We start from the raw sequence: 10,927 nt of genomic DNA, 5'->3' as shown, positions 1-10,927 counted from the left end.
GGTCCGTCAGATAACTCGTTTCCCTGAATAAAGTCACTTTTCAATGTTCATGCAGCGGTTTGACAACGGTGACGGACACATTCACACAAATATATACTCATATAAATATATAAAACAAAACATGTACATACAACATGCGGACTATCGAAAGTGTGAGGTGGCTTTCGTCTTATTCATTTATTGATGAGCTGACTGGCTCAATAACCCGTGTCTGACAGCCATGTCCTCATCAAAAAAGAAATATAAACCACAATGATAGGAATGGTTAAATTGTGGGTGTTGCTTATACATATTATTGGTCTCGCCTTGTGTGCAGCGGGGGTATAGCTCAGTGGTAGAGCATTTGACTGCAGATCAAGAGGTCCCCGGTTCAAATCCGGGTGCCCCCTCATTTTCTCGACGAGTTCCTTGGCACGTCGTTCGTTCGTATCGATGTTTTCGTATTTATGATTATTTAATATTTTATCTCTAGAATTTTCATGTTCACTTGGAGACACAGTTTGGACACAAGCTGTTGCTGCTCAGAGTAACGTGATAAGACTTGTAACTCTGGCAACCTGTGCAAAAAGGTACTGGTCAGGTGGCCGAGGCTCCGCCCACATGCCACCGGAGGCCCCGCCCACCAGCCTTCATGGGCTCCGCACTTTGATCGTGATGATTATCGAAAAATAATAAAATGAGTAACTTAGGGTAAAATAACCATCGTAGCTTGACATGCATCCATTTGTTTGTTGTATAACGTTTCCACGGGAACGGAAATAAAAACATGGCAGGAGGAGGAGCATGACCCTTGACCCCCATGTGGGGACAATTTGCTCACCTGTGATTTAACACCAAAAGACTGGCCATTTCTCAACAGCAAGTACGCAAAGTCCGGACTTGCGGACTTGTTAGTTCAGACTTGGCAAGTTGGACTCGGGAGTACAGACTACTGGGACGGGAGGACGCAGGACGGTCATTCTGCGAAATGCATTCTGGGAAACTTGTCTGTCCCAAGTCCACACAAGTCACCACCGATGCGTCCTCCATAAAATGGGCGGAGCAAGTCCACATCCGGGCATTTGGACTGGACTTGGCTTGATGTTGACTTTGAATTGGAACAGTGCTTGGGCTGCGACTGATGACGTTTCACAACAACACAAGTACAGACGAGAACGCAGATTGAGAAAGGGCCAATGTGCACCAGAGACGGGGGTGAGTCAGACCACCGTGTCTACTTCCTGTTTCATTTCTGTCACTATAGACCGCCGTGTCTACTTCCTGTTTCATTTCTGTCACCTTTGACCGCCGTGTGTACTTCCTGTTTAATTTCTTTCACTATAGACCGCCACGTCTACATCCTGTTTAATTTCTGTAACTATGGACCGCCGTGTCTACTTCCTGTTTTATTTCTGTCACTATAGACTGCTGTGTCTACTTCCTGTTTCATTTGTCACCGTAGACTGCCGCATCTACTTCCTGTTTACTTTCTGTCACCGTAGACCACCGCATCTACTTCCTGTTTAATTTCTGTCACTGCTGACTGCTGCGTCTACTTCCTGTTTAATTTCTGTCACTACAGACCGCCGCGTCTACTTTTTGTTTAATTTCTTTCACTATAGGCTGCCGCATCTACTTCCTGTTTAATTTCTATAACGCAAATTAACACAAACACAAAACAACATAAAATATCCCGCGTCCTGGTGCGGTGTCCCCACAAGCCTGGAGCACAGCAATACACGTGGGAATTAACCTTTAAAGTGATGCCTTGTAGATCAGACACGAGTGAAGACTGTCTACTTCCTGTTTCATTTCTGTCACTATCGACCGCCGCGTCTACTTTTTGTTTAATTTCTGTCATCTTTGACCGCCGCGTCTACTTCCTGTTTAATTTCGGTCATCCTTGACCGCCGCGTCTACTTCCTGTTTAATTTCTGTCACTATCGACCGCCGCGTCTACTTCCTGTTTAATTTCTGTCACTATCGACCGCCGCGTCTACTTCCTGTTTAATTTCTGTCACTATCGACCGCCGTGTCTACTTCCTGTTTCATTTCTGTCACTATCGACCGCCGTGTCTACCTCCTGTTTCATTTCTGTCACTATCGACCGCCGCGTCTACTTTTTGTTTCATTTCTGTCATCTTTGACCGCCGCGTCTACTTCCTGTTTAATTTCGGTCATCCTTGACCGCCGCGTCTACTTCCTGTTTAATTTCTGTCACTATCGACCGCCGCGTCTACTTCCTGTTTAATTTCTGTCACTATCGACCGCCGTGTCTACTTCCTGTTTCATTTCTGTCACTATCGACCGCCGTGTCTACCTCCTGTTTCATTTCTGTCACTATCGACCGCCGCGTCTACTTTTTGTTTCATTTCTGTCATCTTTGACCACCGTGTCTACTTCCTGTTTAATTTCTGTCACTGTAGGGTTAGGGTTAGGCTAACCCGCGTCTACTTCCTGTTTAATTTCTGTCACTATCGACCGCGTGTCTACTTCCTGTTTCATTTCTGTCACTGTAGGGTTAGGGTTAGGCTTAGGCTAACCCGCGTCTACTTCCTGTTTCATTTCTGTCACTGTAGACCGCCGCGTCTACTTTTTGTTTAATTTCTGGGCTGGAGCTGGAGCTGCGGGGATGTCGGCGCTTCCAGACCTCAGACCCGGAGACGCCCGGATCAAACGGCTCCGGGTCAAAGGTGGTCCTGGCCGTCGGGCCGTTCCTGGACAGATCTGGGGATGGAGGGGGAGGAGAGGGAGGGGAGGGGAGGGCAGGTGAGTCATCCCTTTCAAGGTTTTGCCAAAACATCTGCTGGAGTCGTATCGAGCTGTGGGGATGGGAGCGGGGGGGGGGGTTCCCGTCACTCTGCTTTGGAGCCATTTTCACAAATTATCCATCTCTCATTTTCATTCATTGTGTAACGCTGCCTCCGCCTGTGGCAGAGGAGACGCGTCGGTCTTGAAAAATGTACTCAATCACGGTGGATTCAGTTCAAGTGCATGGTAATAATTGATACCTCATATTCCCCCATAATAACATATCCGTGCATTGAATCACACTTTGTATAGTCTGTGTACTTTTACATGTTTGGCTTATTCGGTTCTGTATTTTTTGGCTATGTACAGTATGTCGATTGGGCAAGTCTTTATTTCACTAAATGTATTCTTATGCGAACCTTCAACACAGTTATGTCATATTTATGAACGCCCGAGCGTCGCCGACACATGGAGATTTCAGACGCATTGGATGTAATGTGTTAAGTTGTGAAAACCTAAAAAATGGCGTGTGACCAATTAAACCGTTTTTCTTCCAGTGACTCATATTTTCTCCGTACAAACAAATGGATGCATGACTGATTCGGCTTCGTCTAGAAATGGGTTGAATCTTCACGGCAGGAGCAGCTGCTGGAGCCTTCTCTTGTGGAACCTGGTGATATGTGCTTCAATGGAGGATCCCGCCAGGATTATGGAATGACATTATGAAGACCATGCAGCCAGTTAGCCCTGAACGACCGCCTAAAAGATAATCCCAGAGTCAGATTGCGGCGGGTCTGCCCGCCGCACCCCACCCGAGTGGCGTTTTTGGGGGCCCTCCGACACGGAGACCCAGGCGACGGGGTTGAAAACACACCGGTTTTATTGTAGAGTGGGCTAGGTGGAGCAAGCCCGGAGCAGGTGGACACATGTCATGACGGGGGCTCCTCTCCTGTGTGTGGGGGGGATGGGGTTTTTACCTGTTGCTCGTTGGTTGCTCTAATGAGCAACAGGCGTACAGCCACCGTGGTCCCAGGCCCAATGACCTATCCCCAAGGACGTGGCGTGGCTGCTTGAACCACACCACACCCACCCTCCCCCCGGTACTAAATACTCACAATTCACTGATGCAAAAATGTATATATTGATTGTGAATGTGGAGCAGTCAACCTCTCGTTAATAGCGTCGTTATTTTATTTTTGTGACTTATCTACTGAGTTTTAATCCAGTTCCAATAAAAAAAATAATAATTGGACAGACGTCACTTCCTGTCGTCGTTTCCGACTCAAACTCGTCGCATGAGTTGGCAAAAGGGAAGCATCCGTGGCCTCGATCGGACGGGGACATTATGCAGAGGGGGTGGGGCTTATGGCAGAAGAGGGCGGGGCTTATGACCGAGGGGGCGGGGCCGATCACAGCGCATCACAGCTTTTCACGTGCGGAACCTGACTTTTCCAGAGGAATGAATGGACTTCCGGTTTGTTGTTGTCGTTTATTGGATAAAGAGCATTACTGAGGCTTTTGTGAAGGGAGGTATATTATGGGTTGTGGTTGCCTTGGTTGTGATCTGGTGCAAGGTGGGCGCGCTGCTTCACTCGCACTGCTGCACACACCCACAAGGCTCCGGCTCCGTTCTCCCACCACCAGCACGACGAGCGCGAAGCCCGACCGGGCGCTTCCAGTCGTCTGTTCGGACGGCGACGGGCGTCGCCCCCGTCCGTTGAGGAACACGCGGCGCGGCTTCCTGTTTGCTTCCTGTTTGCTTCCTGTTTGCTTCCTCTCAGTTCTGTCACTTCACTCTCTACGTCCCCGCTCTGTCTCTCCCTCCCTGGCCCCGAAATGTCAGACGCATTGCAGCGCTGTCGTCACCATTTATTATTATAGGGAAAGTAAGGTGTGTGTGTGTGTGTGTGTGTTTTAGCATTCCAGTTTATGATCTGAAAATCTAACTTTAGATTTATTCTTTAACCTCTGTCTTGTCAGTTTGTCTGTCTGTCGTTCTTTCACTCCATCTATTTATCTATCTGTCCGTCGGTCGGTCTATCTGACATTTCCAGTGCAAAACCATATAATTTAACTTCCAATTTACATCACAATTTATTTATTTTTTAAACTTGTATATTTATAAATAATATACAATGTGTATAACTCTGCCTGTCTCTCGCTCTCTCTCTCTCTCTCTCGTCCTGAAGGTGTTCTGTGTTTGAAACCAGTTTGTGATGGAGACATGCCATGTTAGTCAGGTTTTCATGTATTTATGTATGACTGGTCTTCGTGTTACCATAGCGACAGACCCTGTTCGGCCTCGTCCATACTTATCGGTGACTTCTCCAAGTCGTACTGCACGACAGGCACGTTGTTTCTGTATTGCGCTGTGGCCTCCATGCCCGGCAACTGGCAACCGAGCAACTTGGCCTGCGCTGGAAGGAGCTGAAGGAGCTGGAACCAGAGTGTCCTGGGAGAACTTCTCTTCAATTATGATCTGTGTTTATTGAGCTTAATAACAAGAATTAAGCAGGTTATATAAAGAATGACATCATGACTATTCAAAATAAAATGTGTCCCGTCAGTTAATGACATTAAAAAAAAAAAAAAAAAAAAAAAATATATATATATATATATATATATATATATAACAAATATTACGATTTGAAAACAAATAATTTACGTTCCTGAACAATAAGTAACAAGTGCAGCTGCTTTAATTAATATTTAACTAAAATAAAATTTTGATAAAATCCAAAATAAATATGACAAGTAGATCTTAAAATATAACAGTTTGTGGTGTTTTGCATTGTCGACATATTTGACACAATGAATACTCAGCCTCTGCTTTGGGTCAGAACTTAAATCTCAAAAAACACCAAACTATGGGTGTATGTGTCCTGCTTGTCACATGACATCATCTTTGTGTTCCTGTGAGTTGTGGACGCTGCGCTCTGTGTTCACTGTGTTTACAAGCACAACCTGTCCACCGGGGAGGGGGCGGGGCCTATTTATATAGCCGCTAACGTGATTGGTCAGAGGTGTAAGGTCAGCTTTGGATCGTCCAAACGGATCGCCTTTCCGTTGCGACTCGCCGAGCGCCGAATTGAACAGATCTGCAGAATTTTTCTTATCGTAATGATCGAGTTTATTTTATTTTGACATCGAGGTAAAAAATATGATGATAATTATAACTTTATCGCCCAGCACCAATTAAAATTGTGCGGAAACTGTGGCTGGAACGTAGTGAAAAGCGCAGCTCTGAAGACCGGGGTTCTACTGGATCTGAAGGTGTGTTCCCGCGGTGTCCGTGGGCGTTTATGGACCAAAGAGCTTCATTTTGGGGCCCTGACGCCCCGGTGGTGTTAATTCCAGGCGGACGTTCCTCCTCCCGTCTCGCTGAACATCCCCGCGCCGTAGAAATTGCCTCCCTTGTTGTGACGTCGCTGTGGTGAAATGCAGTTGTCTCCCCAGTCGGCACGGAAACAATTTCCCAGAACACGGACGGCAAATTGGATGAAAGCCCTCTACGGCCCTGCAAAGTGGACCCGTTAGTGATATTATGTCCATGAGGCCTCTATGACGGGCACGGCCCCCAGGAACGCTGCTCCGAGTGGGAAGGCGTTTGGCAGAACTGAGAGAGAGAGAGAGAGAGGGAGAGAGGGAGAGAGGGAGGGAGAGAGCGAGAATGACAGAGAGAGACAGAAAGAGACTGGGAGAGAGAGAGAGAGAGAGAGACTCTCGAACGCCCCCTCCCCTCGCGTGACCTCGTTATTCACTTGCCTTTCACCACAGACAAGGCGGGGGTCCTGCACCCGGCGCTGCTTCTCGGGGCCTGAAATGATAAACCCAGTTTGAGAAGGTCGGCGGCGGGCATGCCACGCGAACAGCGGATCTCTGAACCGTGGCGGTTGTGACGCGGACGCTGGTTTTGCGAAATTGGAGTGAAAAGGAACGGTGGCAGTGCATTGCACTGCTGCCTCACAGCAAGAAGGTCCTGGGTTCGATTCCCGCCTGGGGTGCTGTTGGCACCGTGCTCCAGGTGGGTTATCTCTCAAATAGGAGCCTTTCTGTGTGGAGTTTGCATGTTCTCCCCGTGCTCACATGGGGTTTCCTCCACCTCACGTCAGTAAGGACCCCCACCAAAAACATGCACCCATCATGGTCTGACCAGCGATGGACACTCGTCACCAGCGGCATCGACGACGAATGCTGCCCACTGCTCCTGGCTGTGCCCCCGGAGGAAGGACAAGCCTGTGTGACGATTAAAGATTCTTCTTCTTCTTCTTCTTCTTCTTCTTCTTCCTTTCACTTTGGAAGATTTTTCCCCCTCTGACGTCCAAAAATGCGAGGTTTGTAGCGGGACGCAAACCTCTGAGACAAAAAAGTAAGATCGGACTAAATGCCGGAAACTGTGGTGGTTTTTTTTTTTTTTTTTTTTTCTGCACGAGAAGGTCGTCCAACGAAAGAAACTTGTCCTGAGACGAGCGGCGTTTGTCCTTTTCAACGAGGTGTTGACGTGTCTGATTTGAGACGTCTACAAAGTGTGATGTGGGCGTCTTCCTGAACGTGGGCGTCTTTCTGATGAGACCTCTACACCACCTCATAACATTTCCACATCTGTTGCCGTACATACAGTAGCTCCTGTGTCCGTCTCATCAGCAGGCTGTTTGCTGCCCAAAAAAGAGAGAATGTTCGTCAGAATCTGTTTATTTTGAAAGAATAAACTGGGGTCCTCAGGGCAGCAGCGATGTGCTGCACGGTAGTAGGAAACGGAGTAAATTAAATATATCTACGGTAAAAAAACCTTCTCTTTATTTGCTTTGTTTGAATGGTACCGCAGCTCCCATCAGCTTTTCCCCCCGTCTTTATTTGAGGCAGGCTTTTATTTGTTAGTGCCGACCAAGCCCGGTACTTATTAGAGGCCCTTTACTTTTAATATTCTTGGAATTTTTCGGGCCAAAAGTATCTGAAACCCAACAACTCCAATACTCACAGACAAGGCTGTGGTCTCGTTGGAACCGGGACATTTCCGAAGTCCTGTCGTTCGAGTTTGAATAATATCAACTTACATTTGGAGCAGAAATTTGTGGGAAAAACTGTCATAATTTTACCAGAAGTAGAATAACGTTGAGACGAGCGACCGGGAGACGACGGACCGGGAGGAGCTGATGCGGCGTCGACGTAAACTCGGAAAATGGTGCTGTGTTTCAGAGAACCCGGAAAACTGTAAAACGCACCAAAGACGACTCAACTGGACCCGTGTATTTCTGCCTGAAGCTATATTTGTTATTGTTTTTATAATAATTATTTGAGCCACTGTGAGTTTTCAACGTCGCACCGATCAAACTGAGCCTTTTTTTTTTGCGGGAGACCAAAACTTCCACTTGAAATACATAAATGATGGAAATGAAATCTCAGGTGTTGGAAGATCAAAATTGCAAGGCCACACTAACTCTTGAGTTCCAGGCAGAACAGCAGCTCCGTGTTGATCAGAACGAGTTTCACGACTCTTTTCTGAGATTCGCTTCTCGGCGAGTCATTCGGTAAGAAGAGAACGAGAGGAGGAGGAGCCTGTTCTGCGCCGAGCTCCCAACAGAATTCTCACAAGAATCATTTCATTCCGTCAGAACTGTTCATTTTGACGGGGCGCGAAGAAGGAAATCACTCACATTCAAGATGAACTGCTCCAAATGTCTTCACTCGATTTCCCGCGCGGATTTGCTCCTCGGTTCCAGTTACCGAGTCGCCAACGAACGACGACCCCTTTGCCTCCAGGTGACCCCGGACTCCCGAGTAGCTTTGAAGATCGGTTCACGATCAACGAATCGTTTTTTTTTTTTTTCTCGAGTCTTGCACTTCAACCCCCTGCTCGCCTGCGGGTTGCCAGGTATGCACTGCTGTCAGCGCGTGGATTCGATGGAACGTGTCGACCTTGGCGCCGCCCCCTCTGGTCACGAGCGGCAGGAAGCCGGCCGCGCAGGCCTCAGGCCGCGGCGTCTCAGTTCCACACTCAACGCTCCTCTCTCGTGCGACGTGATTCCTTTCAGGTGTCGGCCAAACGTCTGCTTCCTGTCCTCCGGGGCCAGCGAGGGGGGCGCTTTCGACCCGTCACCCTCCCACACGTCATCCGTGACTTTTCCGTCGTGGAAACCTTGAGACCTCTGGACGTTTTCGCCGACAGTTCTTCCCGCTGTGATGATGGCGTTACCATAGAGACGCTCACACTCTTTTTTTTTTGCAGTGATTTCAGACTCCTGACTCATTTAAGCGGGACCTTTTATGCTTTCCATTGTTTTCTGCCCTATGCATAATGTTACAATGCGGGATGTCCATGTTAGACGTGGCCAAAGTTTCAAATAACTAGGAGTGCTCCATTCGAAATTGAAAATTGATCGAAACGAGCGTTCGATTTCCAACTTCGAAATCACGAGCAGCGGGTTCTCCGTTCTCCCCCTACTTTTTGTGGGTAATGCTGTCCGGCATGGTTGCCATATCAGGGTGGTCAAGATCCGCGGGTAAACAAATGCAGTGTGCGCAGGAGGGGGCGGGCCCCTCCTCCGAGTCGGCTGATTTTCGATTTAAAGGTTTAAATCGAAAATGGAATCGTGACCTTAAAATCGAAAGTGAAATCGAACCGTGGATTTCAAGAATTGTGACACCTCTGCAAATAATGAGGTCAACAAATGACACTGATGGCTGTGGAGGTTCTGGACGCTTCGTTTCCGTTTTTCTACTCTCTTCACGAGCTGGCGTCAGCTGGACGCGGACTTCGTTGTACGGTCGTCTGCTCCATCCCATCCGCTGTGCGTTTCTCCAAACAAAACCGATAAAAACAGTGTTTTTATTGTAGATTAATTTATTTAATTTTACGACGATTACATGAAACAAAGTATCCCCGCGTCCAAGAGTCGGTGATTTAGAGAGATGTTAGAATGCCTCAGTGAGTGGTATTTTCAGCAAGAAAAATCCAAAAACATGTTTTGGGGACCCCAGAGACCATATAATAACTTGTTCAAATATAGATTTGTTAAATGCAAACAAGTTGTTTATTCTTGAAAATCCTTGAGGCCATGCCCTGATTTACAATGATGACGAGAGTAGATCAGAATTAATGGATAAATACACCCAAAAAACCTACGGATGACAAAACCAACACAGACAACAGCAGAACACAGTCAAACACTGTTAAAAACAGTTCGATTCATGGGCGGAGCGGTTTGCCATCATGGAGCTAAATGAACCCGTAGATGCAATTGTGTCAAGTCCAGGATCAATTTAATAATGAGGTGATGCGTGACAGCAAGTTGCCATTTTGGGCTCTTTTAAATAAATTAAAAACAATTCCCGTCACCTCTTACTGTTAGAGACGCCCACCCAACCCTTTGACATGAGATGCAGTGATAAGTGGAATAACTGTCTGATAGCCTCAGAGCCGAGTGATGAACTGAATCCGAGGGTTAAAAGTGGAGGCAGAGGCGTGTCTATGGAGGACGTCGCCCATCATCTAAAACAGACGAGAAGACATCCTCAATTGTCCCCTTTCTACTGAACATCGAAAAATTAGCTTTGCTTCCATACAAATTATCCTTTTTTTTCTTTTGTCACAGCGTGCTGAGGGGTGTGTCAATGTGAAATTTTAAAGGGACTTTTTGATCCAGATGCCAAGATATTTATAGTCAGAGACCCTCTCGATGTTGTGTCCATTCACATTGGTGATATGAATTCAGGACTCATTTCAAATTTAAAAGTGCGTCGCACAATTTGTCCAAGGCTTTGTGGTAGGATGTCAGCGGCTGAGTGTAAAGTATCAACAACTCAATACAGAGCCGTATCATGCTCGTACATATGAGCGTTGCAGTTTGTTATAAAGGGTGTGAAATTGTTGATATGAATCGTTAAATGAGATGGGACCCAGTGTTGAACCTTGTGGAACCCCTCTCGACAGCGGTAGAAATACTGAGCGCTCATTTCCGCGAAATCACACATTGCTGTGTGTGGGACAGGTCCTCCTGAAACCGATTACAGGAATTATGGCGAAAGCCAATTTCACAAAGCCTCTGTCGGAGCAGAGCATGGTCAACGGCGTCAAATGCTTTCCATGGATGGACAATGAGGGCAGGCGGCACGTTATTGCCCTTTGTCAACGGCAGAAGCAATGTCATTCGTAAGCGAGGCGGAGGCAGGGACAGCTCGATGTTTAGCCCTGAAAGCA

This window comes from Zeus faber (genome assembly GCF_960531495.2).
Source record: "Zeus faber genome assembly, chromosome: 20".
Lineage (NCBI taxonomy): Eukaryota > Metazoa > Chordata > Actinopteri > Zeiformes > Zeidae > Zeus > Zeus faber.
This window is presented reverse-complemented; position numbering follows the sequence as displayed.